Here is a 19222-nt window from a genome sequence, read left to right as displayed (position 1 = left end):
CCAATTCTCTCTCTCTCTCAAAATAAAAAAATAAGTTTTAAAAAATAAAATAAAATAAAATAAAATAAAATAAAATAAAATAAAATAAAATAAAAATAAAATAAGTAAATAACAGCTTTTGGTTTTGTGGCTTTTTTCTATTATGTCTCTAGTCTATTTCATTTATTTCTGCTCTGATCTTTGTTATTCCTTTCCTTCTGTTAACTTTGGGTTTAGTTTGTTGTTCTTTTCCTAATCCCTTGGGGTTAAAGTTATGTTGTTTATTTGAGATCTTTCTTTTTTCTTAATGAAGGCTATAAGCTTCCCTCTTAGAACTGTTTTTGTTGCATCCCATAAGTTTTGGTATGGTGTATTTTCATTTGTCTCAAGATTTTTTTTTATTTCTCTTTTGATTTCTTCTTTGCTCCATTTGTTTTCAGGAACATGTTTTTTTAATTTACATATATGTGAATTTTCCAGTTTTCCTCCTGTTATTAATTTCTCATCTCAGATTTGTTAAGACTTGTTTTGTGACCTAATATGTGATCTTTCCTAGAAAATGTCCTCTATGCACTTCAGAAGAATATATATTCTACCACTATTAGAAGAAATGTTATTTATATGTCTGTTAGGTCCATTTCGTCTAAAATATAGTTCAAGTCTAATGTTTTCTTATTGATTTTCTGTCTGGATGATCTATTTATTGTTGAAAGTAAGGGATTGAAGTGTCTTACTATTATTGCATTGATGTCTTGTTCTACCTTCAGACCTGCTAATATTTGCTTAATACATTTAGATGCTTCAATGTTGCATGCATATATATGTAAAATTTTTACATCCTCTTAATGAATTTATCCCTTTATCATTATATAGTGATCTTCTTTGTCTCTTTTTTTTTCTTTTTTTTTTTTTTTTTTAAATTTTTTTTTTTTTCAATGTTTATTTATTTTTGGGACAGAGAGAGACAGAGCATGAATGGGGGAGGGGCAGAGAGAGAGGGAGACACAGAATCGGAAACAGGCTCCAGGCTCTGAGCCATCAGCCCAGAGCCCGACGCGGGGCTCAAACTCACAGACCGTGAGATCGTGACCTGGGTGAAGTCGGACGCTCAACCGACTGCGCCACCCAGGCGCCCCTTCTTTGTCTCTTATTTCAGTTTCCAACTCGAAGTTTATTTTGTCTGAGGTATGTATAGCTACCCTTGGTCTCTTTTGGTTTCCTTTCACATGGGATATCTTTTCCTACCTCTTCACTTTGAGGCCATATATAACCTTACGGTTAAAGTGAGTGTCTTGTAAGCAGCATATATTTGATTCTTGTTTTCTATGTATTCACCCACTCTGTGTGTTTTGATTAGAAAAGTTAATCCATTTCCATTTAAAGTAATTATTGTTAGATAAAGATTTAATATTGACATTCTGGTAAGTGTTTTCTGGTTGGTTTATAGTTCCTTTGTTCTCCCCTTCCTCCCTTGATATTTTCCTTTGTGATACAATGATTTTCCATATTGGTATTCTTTTTTTCTCTTTTTATCTTTTGTGTATAGGTTTTTGCCTTATGGTTACCATGAGGCTTCTATAAAACATCTTATATCTGTAACAGTTGTTTTTTAAGCTGATAAAAACTTCATTTGCATAAAAAAATTTCACCTTTTACTTCCCCAAACATATTTTATCTTTTGGTGTCACAGTTTAATTTTTTATCTTGTATATCTATTAACAAATTATTAAAGCCATGATTATTTTTAATTCTTTTGTGGTATAATTTTTATACTAGAGTTCAGTGATTTACACACCACCATTAGAGTACCTGAGTATTCTGAATTTGACCATATACTTATTTTTACCAGTAAGTTTTATAATTTCTTATTTTCATGTTACTAATTAATATCATTTTAATTTACACTTGAATAATTCCCTTTAGCATTTCTTTTTTTTTTTTTAAGCCATGATTCTTTTTCATGTCTATTTATTTGAGAGAAAGAGGGAGAGCCAGAGAGAGAGAGTCCCAAGCAAGCTCTGTGCTGTTGGATGCTTACCTGACTGAGCCACCCAGGTGTGCCTTCTTTAGCACTTTAGCATTTCTTATAAGGCAGGTCAAGTGGTGAGGAACTCCCTTAATTTTTTTTTTCTTTTTTTGGTGGGAAAAACTTTATCTCCCTTCATTTTTGAAGAACAGCTTTTCAGGGTAAGGTATTTCTGGCTGGCAGGTTTTTGTTTTTTTTTTTTTTCTTTCAGCACTTTGAATATATCACCACACTCTCTGCTAGCCTGCATAGTTTCTGCTGGGAAACTCTCTGACACCCTTAAACGTGTTCCCTTTTATGTGATGAGTTTCCTTTCTATTATTCTAAAATTTCCCTCCTTATCTTTGATGTTTGACAATTTTATTGTAATGTGTCTCAGTGAAGAGCTTTTTGGGTTGAATCTGGTTAGAGATCATGTCCACATTTCTTCCCAGATTTGGAAAGTTTTTAGCTATTATTTCTTTAAATAAGCTTTCTCCTTTTTCTTCCTTTCCCTTTGAGATTTTTCATAATTTGTCAATTGTTTCTCTTGATAATGTCCTATATGTCATAAAGGCTTTCTTCACTATTTTTTATTATTTTTTTTCTTTTTTTGTCCTCTGACCGTAATTTCAAATGCTGTGTCTTTGAGTTCACAGATTCTTCCTTCTACTTAGTCAAGTTTAATGTTGACACTCTCTATTGCATTTTTAAAATTTCATTCATTGTATTCTTCAGCTTCAGAATTTCTGTATGGTTTTTGTTTATTTCTATCTCTCTGAGTACTTTTCATTTTGTTCATGTATTGTTTCCTGATTTTGTTGAGCTTTCTATTTGTGTTCTCTTGTATCTCCCTAAGTTTAAAAATTATTATTCTTGATTATTTGTCAGGTAATTTGTAGATCTCCATTTCTTTGGTGTCAGTTACGAAAAAATTATTGTATTCCTTTAGTGGTGTCATGTTACTTGATTTTCGTGTTCCTTGAAGTTTTTGCATTACTGTTTTCACATTTGAAGACATCTCCTCCAGTCTTCAATGACTGCTTTCAGGAGAGATATACCATTACCAGTCAGCCTAGCTAGCTTTCTCAGTCCTTTTCTACAGATGCACCCACTCTATACTTCTTGTTACTTTTAGAAGGGGAATTCATAAGATTATATGCCTTCTCTCGATCCTGCAGTGCTGGACCAAGTGCTGAGAGCCTCTGATTTACTTTAAGTAGGGCGTGTCCTAAAATGCTCAAGTCTGTATGCTTTCTCCCAATCTAGCAGAGGCAGGCTTGCTTTCGGCACATGTGTACTAGCTCTCTGCAAAGGCTCTCACTTGCCATCTGCAGGAGTACACGTAGGCAGCCAGCCCCAAGGGTAGGCAAGTAAGGCACACAGAGCATTGAAAATGCTCATGAGCCAGCTGGGAGCATCTGCATGCAAGATGTGCCCAGCAGGTCATGAGTGGTCTCCCTGATAGGGTCCATAAAGCAGTTAGTTAGATATATGTCCCTTTGGTGAGTTCTCAGCCCTGGCTGCTACGCTCCCAGCATCTCCCAGCACCTCAGGTAGACATATCACTTCAGTATTCCAGGTAAGATAAGAAAAGTGTGGCAACATTTGCAAGTTGGAGAAGCCAAGCACTTGCTCACCATGCTTTCACTTCCCCCATGGGAGAAATCCCAGGGGTATCTCTCTTGGTAATGAGCTGTGCCACCTTGGAGAAGGAATGATGTGGATAAAGTGAAACTATTCTAATGCTCTTCAAGTCATCTGTTCTTGGATTTTTTTTCTCCAACAGTATGCTAGAACTCCCAGACTCCCACAAAGGTGTTCTCATCTGTGGATGATTATCCAAATCAATGTTCTATGAGGGGATAACACTGGAAAACTCCTATCCCACCATCTTGCTGACTTTACCTCCGACCAGTTCTTAATGCCACAGGATTATTGTGAGGATAAAACTCTATAAAGAAGGTAAAATTTCTTTGTAACCAGTTGAATCTATACAAATGCAATTCAGCAATAGTAGGCATAAAAACTCACGGAAATAGTAAAACCGATCATAAGATCACACTGAATTTTTTTCTCCCCTTTCACACCTGGATCTGAGACACAAGAGTGAGATCAGGTAGAGGGAGGCTACCAGACTGTGAGGAAATCTAAGGGAAGAGTCTAGTGGGTAACAGTGCTCATAGTTAACCTGGTGCCAGGCTACCTCATTTAATCCATTATCATTATAACAAGTAATACCTCATTTAATCCATTATCATTATTCCCATTTTACAGTTGAGAAGAGTGGGTAAACAACCTGCTCAAGATGAGCTGGCTAGTAAGAATCAGACTGCTGGAATCTGAGCTTGTAATCCAATTTGCTTCTACAATAGGCAGAAAAGTAGGCCTGAGGTCAGCATGGATAGAGAAACAAACACTAGAGTTTCTTTTTAAAGATCCTTTCAATTGACCTCTTTTCTTAAAATACCCTTGAGTGCTTGGGAGACAAATAGAATCTGCTTACTTGACAAGCTTTTGTATAAGAGGAGAAGATAGGTTTGATGGTAAGCCTACAGTAGTGATAGGATCAAAAGAGCTTCCTTTGTTTTTCATAATCTGCTCATTTACTCTACTACAGATAATTGAGTCAACCATTCTCATTTTCCTGAATTTCTTTAAAACATCCTATGGGCTGTTTTCAAACAGAAAGAGAATTCAATATTGAAAAATAAACGATTCTTTCTCCTACTTGAAGAGCAAAGGCCTGGAGTATAGTTAGGGGAAAATGAAAACTGAAATCATGCTTACTGTTTGAACAGCCATTCTAATTAAAAAGCGCCCTGGGATTGGTGCCCGCCTGGCCATTGCACACGGCAGACATCAAGAGTTCTGCTGGAAGCACACATAGAATCATTTTGGCAAGGCCCCCTCCCAGATCAACTGATCAACAGGCATCCCTCACCTCTTTCAGAATACAGCAGGAATTGAACACGCTAAAAAACAGGAACATATCCTCACCAAGATCACATTAACCCAAACCACAGCAGTGCCAGTGCCAGTTCTTGGGAAGGCAGCCTTCTCAGAGGTACATCAACTATGGGCAGTGTGGTAGGGACAATTTAAATTGCTTCAGCCACAATCTGGGGGAGTATTTCAGGAGCTGCCAGTGCAGTCATTTTTTCTACTTTTCAGAGACCCTTTCTTTATATGGCTCAGTGGGTCATCAGGCACATTGAATGCCCAGGTATAAACAAAAGGAGCTGATCTATGAAGGAGGAATAGACTTCACAAAGAACCCAGCTTTACATCAAAGCTTAGTCCTCGGGTAAAGGACTAAATCAAACCTTTCAAGTAAAACTAATATATGAAACCTAGATTCAATAGAAACCCAAAATTGAAAAAAAAAAAATCTCAAAAAATCAAAAGTTAAATACAAAAGAGTACAGATCAGAAATAATAAGGGGCTATAGGCTACTCATGAAAAGTCATTATAAATATAAGACATAATTTAGTAGCTCTTTCACATTAAGAAGAGATTAAACCTTGCATCCTCCCAAAATATGGAGGGAATGGCATTCACCTACCCCCATTTTCTGTTCTGTTCCTTTTTCCTCCTCATTCCACATATTATTTGTAAACTAGCAGGCCTATAGATTGCAAACTGTAAACATATTGGCTTCATGGTCTTTAGTAACTTCTACATTTACTTACTAAGGGTTTGAAATACTTCAATATCACCCAACTTGAAATAATACTGAGAACATACAAGGCCTTGGGGCGCCTGGGTGGCTCAGTCGGTTAAGCAACTGACTTCAGCTCAGGTCATGATCTCACGTTCAGTGAGTTCAAGCCCCGTATCGGGCTCTGCTGACAGCTTGGAGCTTAGAGCCTGCTTCGGATTCTATGTCTCCCTCTCTCTCTACCCTTCCTCTGCTCACATTCTGTCTCTCTCTCAAGAATAAATAAACATTTAAAAAAAAAAAGTTTTAAAAAGAATACACAAGGCCTTGGTGGAAAGAAAGGGAAGTCTATATTTCCAATAGTTCCAGGAGAGATGGGGTCAGTAAATATATGCCAAATTCCCTGTGATTTATCTACTCACTTTATGTACATACTTCACAATGCCCCATTTGGTTAGGGCAATATTTTGAAATATTGGTCCGCAAATTTTTTTCTACCTGCATTTTCCCCTTTCTCTTCCCTTAATTCAAGTAAGCAACCAAACTGTGCTCTTTGCTCAAAATAGATATGGAGAAAAGGAGGAAAGCAGCCTACAATCTTCCTATTATCTTCAAAGCCTAAGCTTTGGAGCTCCTAGGGGAGGTTAAAAGAAGAGGAATTTCAAACAATGACACTATATTAGCCAGAAACATGAAGGCAAAGAGAATCCTCCCAGGAAAAAAGGGTGGGATTTCTCTTGAATGGAAAGAAGAGAGAGACAGAGTTCTGTGGGTCTGCAGAGCCCAGAAGAGCTTTGCTTTACTTGCCAGTAGGACCAATGGGATGAACAGCAAAGCCACTGAGAGAAAATAGCTGTGGGCAGTAGAAAGGCACACAGGATCACAGGCAGCCTTGCAAAAGATTCTGAAGATGCAAGTGAACTTGTGGACTAACAAGTCCTAAGAAAGGGATGATAAATATCTTATCAACTAGCTGTGTGAGAAAAGGTAAGAATCTCAGAGCTCCCCACCCCCCACCCCTTCCTGCTACCCTCTGTGAATTGGCTGGCACCATGGAAGACATCAGAGGACTCTCTCTCTCTCTCTCTCACTAGACTGAAATAAGGCTCTACTTTCCTCCCTCCTGCATGAGACACTATGTGGACCTACAAATATGCTAACTCTGGGATTAAGTCTTGAGGAAACAAAAGCCAGGAAGGGAGATATTCAGCATGCAACACTCTGCTGGTTGGCCTGCTGCATTCATCCCCTGGGACAATAGGCACAAAAGAGTACATTATCCATTTGACTCCTCAGGAGAAAAAAATGGGAAATACAGGAAGAATAAAAGATATGTATATCTCAGAATATTATCTCAGCCATGTGCTTTCCTAAATAGATATTTTATGTCCTTATAAATGAAATGTGCTTTACATAAATGTTATTCCTGCTGGCTCTAGTACTCCCAGCCTCTAATTTCTGCATCCTCAACATTTGGGGTAGAGGGATATCTGTTCCAGGTTCCCTAATGGTCAGATAGATAAACCTAATGTGACAATTTCTCTGCTGTGTATGTGTGTACGTGTGTTGGGGACCATGTGACACTCCCTACCCCCGCTGGAGATTCTTCTCCCCATCAGCACTGATTCTATACAACAGAGACACAGAGAGCTCAGCCACAGGTAAAGGAAGCCTTGCCCCTCTCGTGGATCTAGAAAAAATGAGAGCTGAGCAGTTGTCTTGGGCACAATGCCTGGTCAGATTGGTCAGGGAAGGTAGATCCAACCCAAGTCCCCTCTTCGGGCTCAAAGCTGTCATCTTCCCCCAGCTTCACTTTAGTCTCTATGATGAGATAGAATGGCAATAAATGAATGAAGAAAGTCCTCCCCTACTTGCTTACCACTCCACTAAGAAAGCCAGTATTCCCTTGGGTTCCTTTAGAATCTCTCTGGGTGCCAGGGGAACAAATTCCTAATTGACTAGGATTCTTCTACCTTATTTCACTTCTTCATTGTTCAAAACATGCCCATTTCCTCAAAGTCTTATAGCAATCCCTAAAAATATCAGAGAAAAAAATATTTCTGGATTCATAAAAAAATTATTCATCTTCTCCAAGATCTCTTATAACAAATCCTATGCAACTATGTGTATTGTTAACATTAACTTAGTCCATGATTAAGTTTGAAAGGGCTAGACATCAGAATATAATAAATGTTCTAGCTCAGATATTTGTTTGTTATTAATTTCTCTGATTATAAAAGAAAAGCATTTTAAATGACAGCACTTAGATTGCCTGATAACTGCAAACCAACATTTTAGGTCAGAAGAAATATGATTTAGTGTTAAAACTTAAAGGAGAAAAAAAGAAAGAGGAAAATCTTCTTTACACATTCCCCAACTTCCTCTTCCCAAGCTTCTACTTTAATTGCAAACACTGCTGTGAGAACTAGCAATTGCAGACTTTCTTTCTCAACCAGAAACACTTTTAAGCCAAAGTAAAGCTAACTCAAGAGAGAGGGAAAAAAAGGTTAAAAACGTTTCCTCTAATATTAAGAGTCATGTTGAGGACATATTTTCAAAGGAACTCCTACTCTAAACTCACTTATATCAAGCAACAGAAAAAATGTTTTACTTTGAAGTGCTACAGGCAAAATGTTTCCTCTTGTGTGTTCTTGCTTGTATATATGCACACATGTCCTGCCTTCTACCACCAAGAATATGAAACATTTAGCAAAAATTCATGCAATGCCACAAACCTAAGAAAACCAAATTTCATTTTATGTTTTTATTTTAGATAGAACAAGCGCGAGTGGGGGAGAGGGGCAGAAGGAGAGCGAGAGACAGCGAGTGTGCATGTGCGAGCATGGGAGGGGCAGAGGGAGAGAGAGAGAGAAAGAGAGAGAATCTCAAGCAGGCTCAACACTCAGTATGGAGCCCCACTCGGGGCTTGATCTCATGATCCTGGGATCATGACCTGAGAAGAAATCAAGAGTCAGATGCTCAACTGACTGAGCAACCCAGGCTCCCCAAGTAAACCAAATTTTAAAACAGGAATAAATGAAAAAGGTGGGGGACATGCAAGTAAGAAATGTAAGAATGAATGAAATTAGCAGAAAAAAAAGAAGAAAGATAGGAAGAAGGGGAGAAAGGGTGGAGGGAAGAAGAAAGGAAGAATGTCTGACACCTATTTATTTGCTAGACATGAGCCAAAAATCGGGAATTCTATCAGTATACCAGGAAGGAAAACATGAACAATTATATGCTTCTCAGTGTCCATAAGATAAAACCCACCAGTTCCTTAGAAGAAGCACAACCTCTTCCTGACACAAAGAATAAAGAAATGTTCTTCACGTGGATCTGAAAGGTAGTACACTGTGTGAGATAGTAAACTTCACCTCCAAAGCAGCCTTATAGTGTGACAATGCATCTCATAAGACTATTTCTTTTAACACCCTCAAAGTAGTCAAGTGACGTAATGTCAAAGTGCAAGTTGGCAAAAGCAATTCAGAAATGGAGTGACGTTCCATTTCTCTGCTTACCTGGCCTAAACCAGCAATCAAATTTTTAAATGGACTTCAAATCGTTTGGGCAAATCTGCATATATACTCTTTCTTTCAACCAAGCTATCAGTAAGACTGAGCAATGGTGAATCCCTCTTGCAAGTACCCAGATTATTATTATTCTGGGTTGCAGGCTAAATGCAGTTCCCCATGCCTGAACAGCTGACCAAGCCAAAAGTAAGCTGTCATCTTCTTATGAAATTGAGGTGCCCAGAGAGGACTTGACTCAAACAATGGCACTTCTGCACAGAGGTGGCCAAATGAGCAGCTAAGTGCCCCCCCTCTTTGAACAATGCTGCTTAAAACTACCTTTGTTTCAGCCAGCAGCACTAGAGTCTCCGATAGTATCATGACTGACTCACCCTAGAACAAAATTAAACTCTTAGAAACTCTTAATTCTCTTAGAAATATAGATACATACAAAAAGATCATTGCCGCGTATCCATAAAAATAAAGCACTTGGCACATTTCATACAAAAATTTTGAGTGGACACCAGGATACAATATTCATGACTCACTACAGGGAATTTGCCAGAGAACCTAATTAACTGAGGATCATCGAAGGCATCAGTCCTCTAGGAAGCCTGTTCTGAATCCAAATGACAGGAATATTTTTTATATATTCAAACAGCACCTGTACTCACCCTATCATAGCATTTATTACTCTGCACTGTGATTGCCCACTTAATCCTTGTATCACTTAGGATGCAATTTACTTGAAGCAACAGAGAATCTAATAGTGATTCAAATAATAACAATTTATTTTTCTCACATACTAGTACGTCTAGACATAAGAGGCTGCTAGCACTGGTTCAGTTTCCATGGGATTCTCCTGGCCTTTCCTTCATGGTTACCAGGTGTCTAAAAATGCTTCATATCCACATTTAAGACAGATGAAGGTGGTAAAAGAGAAAAAGAGGGGGCGGTGCTATCAGTGTTGCTTCATTTACCAGGATAACAAAATTGTTTCCAGGTAAAAAACAAAAAAACAAAAAAAAACAAAAAAACCTTCCTAGAAAATTTATTTTAACTTATGTTCATTTCATTGGCCAGAATTGAGTCACATGGTCATCACTAGCTCCAGGGATGGCTGGGAAAGTAGGGGGCAGCATGGCCAAGAAGCCTAAGACCTAGACTTTAAGTCTAAACCTTAGACTGATCATGGTACACATCTGGGACTGGGCGCCATACAGAGCAAGGAAGAAGTCCAAAATAGGTATTAGGTATGGAACTAAAAGACCTATCATGCTTGTCTTTTTCCTGAGTTAGACGTAAGCTTCTTGAGGATAGAGATTGTATCTGTTTCATTGATCTATTCTATAAAACCTGGCACAGTGCCTGGCTCATAGGAAATGCATAGTGAGTAATTGTTGAGTGGATAAAGGAAGGAAGAAATAAATGAAAATAAATGAATGAAATATTAACTTCCCAGCTGTTCATCACCACAGTTTGCACTTATATAAGGACACAGATCCTTATACACATATATATATATATATACATGTACGTATGCATATGCATATTTGAACATACTTGCGTTCTCAGTGTGTTCTGTTCTACTCTCTATTTTATTCTCACTTTAGACACTCAAAAGATGCCACTGCTGATGATGATGACCGTCAAAGTCTCTATAAAACACTTCTCTGTAGAAAATCACAGTGCTAAAATCAAATGTAGCAAATACGTAAAATTAAGTAGATTATTTTCATTGACTTCATCAAAACGCAAAAGCTCGTCCATTAGACATGACACTACGGGAAAGTTGTCCCTCTAAATGCAAAGAGGTATATACATATGATCAGTAATTTTCATGTAACCAGTCCTTGCAAACTTAATACTCTAAATAAGTTGCTTGGGGAAAACTCCAAGTGAAAGAATTACCGTTTGTCTCTGAAAAAAAGAAAAAAAAAGTGTGACTCTGAGACACATAATTTGTGGAAGCAATCAATGAAATGTAAGCTTTATATTGGATTTAAACAAGAGCTTACATAGAAGTTAAAGAAGTGTTCTTTATGGATTTAATTAAAATGCTGCATATGAGACCTTTCTAATCTTACCATGCTGCAACTGTATTAAGATGCTCACATCAAAATATTTACATTTAAATATTTTATAATGCACACTTTAAAATATTAATGATGCCACAAGTAATCCATGACATTTCTATAGCCTTTTCTGTAGTAAGTTCATAAGAAAACAGCAGAGTCTAACCATGTTATCCTGAGTCAGCTATTTGAAATTCAGCTTAGCAATACACCCGCTCGCCCATTTCTACAGTTCTAATGAAAACTCCTCAAAGAACTTAACTTCTTGCTATTATAAACTGTCCTTATTCTGTTCTAGATAGAGGCACTAGAGAGAAGAAAAAAAAAAAAAAACTGTTCTTGTATCATTAAATGCCACTGCTGAGTTTAAACCCATTACTTTGCAGAAAGATAGACTTATTGAAAGATTTCATTTAAAACTTGAGAAAGGCAACTGTAAAACATAACAAGTGAACAAGTCAATGTTATTCCACGTGTTCTACAGTGAAGAGATCTTTACAGAGACCTAAGGGCTATTTGAAAACACATAGTATTGCAAAATATTGCATTTGTACATAGCATAGCCTTTCTTACTATCATCTCCATGAAAGCGGCAGAGAACCGCCATCTATGATGCATAGTCATGGATCTATCTTGTTCCTTCCTGCTGTCTTTTTGTCATCACTGGCCAAAAAAAGGCAACAGAGGAAGATGTGATTCAACTCTCATCTTTATAAACAAGTCAAGCACAAGTTTGCTGTTATAATAAATATGGTGTAGATAATAAATGTTGGCAGCATCACCTTGGAATATGAAAGGTGATTACTCCGTGTTTTTGTTCCTTAGAGGAAGCTAATTATTAGGGCTAATCACAAAGGAAGTTAACGATTAGAGGAATGGCAGCCAGGTGACAAAGACTCTACAAAACCTGCCAAGTCCAGCATAAATTTGCTAGGGGATTTCAGAAGCATCTGGCTACCAATTTTCTGTACTGCAAAAAAGAACACCATATCATTTGCACAATCTTTTCTGAAGTTTAAAACACTTTGTTCTGTCTTTGTGTGTTGTTATTATAAAGGGTTAAAATAATGATAGTCTTGGATTAGTGGTTGAGATAGGAAATAGCTGTGAAGGTATAAATTCCTTTTGGCAGAGGATTTTCCAACTTGCAAATAAAGGCCATATAAAATAGAATGAAGTATAAAATATAACTAAAATCTCTTCTGGACAATTCATATAGTGATGGAGCAGGGGATTATTAGCTTTCTTATTTTTCTGAGTCAGATCTCAAATACTGTTTATAATTACCATCTAACTTCTTAACCTTTCTGATGCTTTTGTCTAAGGTCTCAAGTTTTCTCTCTCTCTCTTCCCACCCCCCCCCCCCCAAATATAATTTTCTTAAAGACAATTTCTCTTTCTCTTCTTGGAACTCAAAACTTGTAACACACAGCTAACCACCCTATGATACCAGAGTTTGGCATGCACATATTCCTTCCCATAGAAGGAAACATCTACTGCATTGCTTTAAAATACATTTATTCCATCTTTATTAGTACTAGGAGTTTTGATTTTTTTTTCTAAAACATTTACATCATCCAACAAATTGGAAAGATAGACCTGAATTTTTAAATCATATAATAAAATTATAAGATAAAGTTCAGATCCACCAATATAATACAACTCATAAACATGCTATTTTACGCCTATTCTAGCTTTATTTATTGGACCTTAACAATAGAAGACATTCCAGAAAACATGCATGGCTTTCTTCTCTATTTTTCAGAAATTTGCATTCTAAAGCCCAATGTCCCACAGCAATCACCATCCAAGCACAAAAGCAGATTGCTTGAAATAACTGGACAGGTTAGCTGGATCAGTTTGAATGCTTCTAGACAGCTAAATGACATTTCACTTAGCTTTAGATCTGAGGACCCAAATTTAATGAATAAAAAGTCTTCAAGGCAATAGGCACATTTCGTTCTTCTCCCTCTAGAGCAAAGTAATTTAATTCAAGAAGTATTTTTAAAAAAATAGACTGTTATACATGCTGCAGAGAACTTTAGTGAAGGAAGAAGAGAAATTCCTATCCTCAAGCAGCTTACAACTGAACTGTATAGAGAAAACATACCTATTCATGATGGTCCCAAATAAAAAATGTAAACGTTGTAGAGAGAATTCTAAGATGGTCCCATAATCTCCAACTCTTGTTACTCTTGTAATTATGTCACATAGCATGGCAAAAGGGATTTTGCAGATGTAATTAAAGTTACTAATCAGTGGACCTTGAAATAGATTATCCAAGTGAACCTAATATAAAATATGATCATATGAACCCTTTAAAAGCATAAAAAAGAAGAGGAGGTCAGAAAGATTCAAAGAATGAAAATGATTTGACAGGACATTGCTGGCTTAGAGATGGAGAAGGCCTTATAGTAAGGAATGCAAGCAGCCTCTAGAAGCTGAGAGAAGTCTCTTAAGAGCCAACAAGGAAACAGGAACCTTAGTCCTACAACCCCTAGGAACTAAACTCTGCCAACAACTGCAATGAACTTGGAAATAGATTCTTCACCAGAGTCTCTAGTTAAGAACGTAGACTACGTGATACCTTGATTTTGGATTTGTGAAACCGTAAGCAGAGAATCCAGTAGAACCCATCAGGACTTCTGATCTATACAACTGTTAGGTAACAAATGGATGTTGTTTTAAGCTGCTAAGTAATATTGTCATAATTTGTTACACAGCAATACAAAGCAACATAATACTATATAATTAGTGTCAAATAGGGCATAAAGATGGGAAGTATATGAAAACTTAAAGAAGGGAAAGATTAACGTGGTTGGAATGGACAGTCTTAAGCACTTAAGGTGCTGTAAGTATCATGCTTATTCCTACACCTGGGACCTTTGCACATTCTATACATCTTACCACTATAAAGTGTGGCTTTCACTTTCTCTGTTAACCATTTATCCACACAAGACCTACCTCTTCACTGAAGCCTTCTCTGCATCTCCAGTCTATAATACTACCTCTCATCAATGAACTACCATTGACTTCATAGTTATTTCTGAAAAATTTCACTGATTTCATTGTTTCATGCTTTGTCCTCTCTCAATATCCAAGCTTGTAAGCTCAATTCTTGTGTCCCCAAATAATCAAATAAATTATTAAGTACTTGACTAATTAAAATATACCCTGGCTACCCTGTAGGGAAAGTCTTGAATAAAAGTCATGGATTTTTATATTCATCTTAAACCAAATTAAGATGATTTCTTTATTCCCATCACACTCAGTGCTAAACACTTAAGCTTATCTCCTTCTAAATCATAGTTAAAAATAACTCTGCACGAGTAGCTTTATGTACTCAGCGCTGACCACGTATTCAATTACACTGAAGACACAGGATGGTAAAATGCCCTTGCTGTAAAAACTTGCATACTCAGTTGATTCATACCAAGAGTTGAATTATATACCAGGATGCTATTTTTAGCATTGCTGCAATTACCTCTTGAGAAATTATTACAGTGGCCTCATTTACTTTTCAGAATGTAAAGGCTTTAATGTAGAAATATCATCTTTATATTCTGTTGACATGCTGCCTTCCGGTGGTTGGGCAACAATCAGTTTGTTTATGGTCATCTGAAACCATTGTCTCAGGCTGAAAAAGCTTTTTCCTCTCTCTCTGTTGCAGTTCTGTCCTCAAGTGATTGAGTGTTTTGTTTTCCCCTTTTAGTTCTTCCCAAGATAAATATCTGAAGAAATATAATTGTCTCCAAAAAGTAGTTGTTGCTAAAAAGCAAAGAATTTTTAAAAAGCATCAATTAATATTCTTCCAAAATCCTTCAGAAATTTAGACTTATACAACATCAATACAAACCCTCTCAAAAAAGAGTGCCTCTGAAAGACTTCTACTCATTTCCCAAAAAGTCCTTTTAAAGCACTTTTCCCTTTCTTTCCCCTCATTCTCCACTACCCGTTCTAGGAAGTTAATGATACACTAAAAGAGTTTACAGCAGTTGCCATATTCATAAAGATAAGTCATTAAGAAAAATATTAAAAGCAGTCATTTCAATGTCATTTTTACAGAGGAAAGCCATAGATCACATGCAGAAGATTTAGGCTTTAGTTCAAGTCTTCTACTTATACACAGTGCCATCTTTACTCCTTCCTGATCCCCAAATACCATATAGAGGTAAGTATACCCACCCAGAAAGGATCGTGGGATGATCAGAAAATCAAATTATACCAAATACATCACATATACTTTAAAAGCAGCAAAATGTTTTATGAATTCAATGCACCTAATTATTGGTAGATTGAGACTATGAGTTATATCATATACGCATAAGTAACGATGTCTCAAAATCTTATATTTTCCTCAAAGTCCAAACCAAAACTGATTTCAATTCAGTAAACATTTATTGTAAATGTAAAACATCTAAATGTAAAACATCTGACTCAACATGTTTAGCCAAATATAAAAACCTACTTGTCAATATAAAGTCTATTATAATTAATTATGTATTATTATGTACGCTAAGTAGCATTCAGCCACTAGGGTAAGTGCTTCATGTTCATTATGTCCTTTAAACCTCACAACCACAACTCTGGGAGGTAGGAATCATTATTCTCTTTCTACAGATGAGGCATCCAAGTTTCAGAGAATAGGTTCAGAGAATGCCAGAGAACTATCAAAGTCACACAGGTAATATGTAGAGCAACTGGGATTCACACATAAGTGTGTGGTCTCCAAAATCCCAACAATTTACTGTCTCACATACATTAGAGTGCAATAAAGAATAGTAAATAACAAAACCAAATGATGCAATAGTGGATCAGAAAAGGAATGTAGACTAAAAGGGGAAGGCTTCACAGAAGCAGTGATGTTGTTGGAATATGAGTATAACTTTTGGACTGGTGACTAAGCCATGTGGCACTGATAGACTATGCATAGCGCAGCTACTTAACACATACGCATTGAATAAATAAAACAAAAACAATTTCCCTAGGCCTGGTACGCAGCATTGGGTTTTCGGAATCTACTTTCTAAGTTCATTTTTATCTATTCCTTGATTGATAAACTTTCTCCTTCCCTAATATAGCTTAACATTTACTTTGCACCATCTAGACACACACAGAGCAAGATACTCTCGGGTTCCTGCCGACGTTGTCATCACTCTGAGCCATGTTCATATCATATCCTCAGTCATATAAAAATTCTATAAACAAAGATTTAGTTCGTGGTTCCTAAAAGGCTCAGAACATGCAAAAGGATTTACTCTAAAGGGATATTTTCAAAACAAGGCTTTGTAAATAATAAAGAGAAATTTCCATCTGGGTAAATGACAAATAATTAGCCTTTTAATGACTATTGTGTTCTTCCATCTGGCAAGCTATTCATTTTTGCCTTTTAAACTAATAAAACCATTGGGCAAGATTTTATTTATTTCCCTATTCTGTATTTCTAGGTTTCACTCAGTGTATTGTTGCAGATATCATGAAAAATGACAGTTTTGTATTTTAATATTTGCTAAATATTGAAACTAGACAATTAAAATGGTTAAAAGCCATTTCTTTCTCCAATTCTTCCAAAACCACCATTCTGTATCAGCTTGGACTCTTCATTTTGTAAGTAATAGAAAACCCAATTCAAACTGACTTAAACAATAAAGAGGATTTATTGACTCATGTAACTGGAAGGTTCAGAGAAATGGAAGACTTCAGTGTTGGTTTGATTCAGCAGCTCAAAATGCCATCAAGGACCTGCTTTCTTTCCCTCTGCCCTCTGCTTTTCTTTTAATCACCACTATCCAATCTCTTTCTTCTCTGGTGGGAAAAAAAAAAAAAAATCCTACGTCATTTTCACATACTCAAATCACACTGTGCAGAAGGAGAGAAAGTACTGATCAGCTCCCAGCAAACATCTCTTCCCATCTCACAGACCACATTAGGTCAAGGTCCTTTCCTAAACCATTGGAGAAAGCACTCACTGATTGTTTTCGATTGTTCTTTTCTGAACCCAGAGGCAAAGAGGATGTGATTAGCCTGTCAGTAAAAAGATTTAGGACCCACCCCTAGTACCGCAGGTCTCATACCACCCTGTAACCACAACACTGCTAAAAAATGGGAGACAGAAAGAATAGCAAGAATACAGCTGCAATATCCACTAAACAACCCCATCTGGTCAAAGAGTCCTTCCCTACATTTTAATATACTGCTGTAAGTCTCCATCATTCCTTAATCCATAAGATATCAGAAGCTTTTTTTGCTAGCAACTACTCCACTGACTCCTCCCTCAGACTGCATGGAGCAAGCAGACAGGGAAGGCAGTCCTCAAACGGTGAACCAAAGTTAAAAAAACAAAAGGTACCACAAATTATAGCTAAGTGCTTAATACACTGGTTTATCAAAATACAGATTCCTGGGCTCATCCACCGGCATGCTATGTAACACAGGCATTTCAAAAGGGGTATACATGTACTGACAGAGGTAAAATGAGAAGCTCCACATCTCTGAACACAACAGCTTTCCAAGATCCTGTGGGCACATTTTGCTCAATGGCAGGTACCTGGGCACCAGTGTATAATTTCATCATCTTCATAAACTGAAAGTAACATCATCCATGTGGTGCAGACCTGCCTAGCTATGTGCTCAGTGGGGGACTATGACTCTAATGACTGAAGCATTAATTAGCATAGCTAGGGGCGCCTGGGTGGCGCAGTCGGTTAAGCGTCCGACTTCAGCCAGGTCACAATCTCGCGGTCCGTGAGTTCGAGCCCCGCGTCGGGCTCTGGGCTGATGGCTCAGAACCTGGAGCCTGTTTCCTATTCTGTGTCTCCCTCTCTCTCTGCCCCTCCCCCGTTCATGCTCTGTCTCTCTCTGTCCCAAAAATAAATAAACGTTGAAAAAAAAAAATTAAAAAAAAAAAAAAAAAAAAAAATTAGCATAGCTAAATGCTTTGGCTCAATCCAAAGAGGAAAAATTAATCCTACTATGTATCTAAAATGCCACCTAAGGAAAAAAAAAAAAAAAACTGCATTAAAAGTCTTCACTGAAAACAAAAGACCTGTAAAAGAAGAAAGCAAAGCAAATGTCTGTGTAAGAGCAGAATATGGTTTAGTTTGAGCAATCCATTTTGAAAAGAAAAACATCAAGATAAGCAGTCTTCTGTGCACAAAGCATGACACTCAACTAAATTTCCTTTTATCTTTGTTTATGTGACAACTCGTATTATCACTTTCAAATGGACGTCTGTATCCTGAACCCTGAATTAGAAATGATACATGTAGCAAAGTTTTGCAAAATTCATCAGTCAGAAAAGAGAGCTTTTTAAATCTCATTTAAACATGGTTTGTAGAGTAAACAAAATACATTCTCTAATTTAAACTCAAAGAAAGCTTAATTAACTTAAATACCACCTTGATTACCTCCACTATTGATCCGGTACAAGAATTTACTAACATGCTGAAGCAGTTGAATGCCAGTGTTTTGCTTTTTCCTTATTTAGCACACAATAAAAATCACAGGACAATGTAAGAATCATGGTTCTATGTTCCAAATTACAAAATTTCCCACATAGTTATTATTACTGGATAGAAGTATGGAGTCTTGGTGACTTTCATTTGTAACCTTTAATAATGAAACAAGTTGGCTTTTAAGAAGAAACTATTCTCACTCCCAAGCTGTATTTCCCTGTATCTTCCCATCTTCTCTGATAAAGGACAAAGAAAAGAGGCTATAACTTGGAAGTTTTAGTATATTCTCTATAGGCAAACTTCTTTCTTCTCTTTTCTCATTAAAAACAAACAAACAAACAAACAAAACTCTATAAATGTTTTCCAAGAATGAATTTTGCTTAACAGTGCAAAGAAAGATGATAGATTCAGTAAATTTGTCTTCTATTTATGATAGGGAAGTGATAGCATCAGACATTGATGTGATCATAGCTCTATTACTATTTCTGTTACTATTAGCACCTTGGTAAACATCTTTCTTGAAACAATGAGGAAATGA

This window comes from Puma concolor, chromosome B3 (genome assembly GCF_028749965.1).
Source record: "Puma concolor isolate L17-30 chromosome B3, mPumCon1.1.hap2, whole genome shotgun sequence".
Taxonomy (NCBI): domain Eukaryota; kingdom Metazoa; phylum Chordata; class Mammalia; order Carnivora; family Felidae; genus Puma; species Puma concolor.
The sequence above is the reverse complement of the archived record's forward strand: the minus strand, read 5'-3'. Positions refer to the sequence as shown.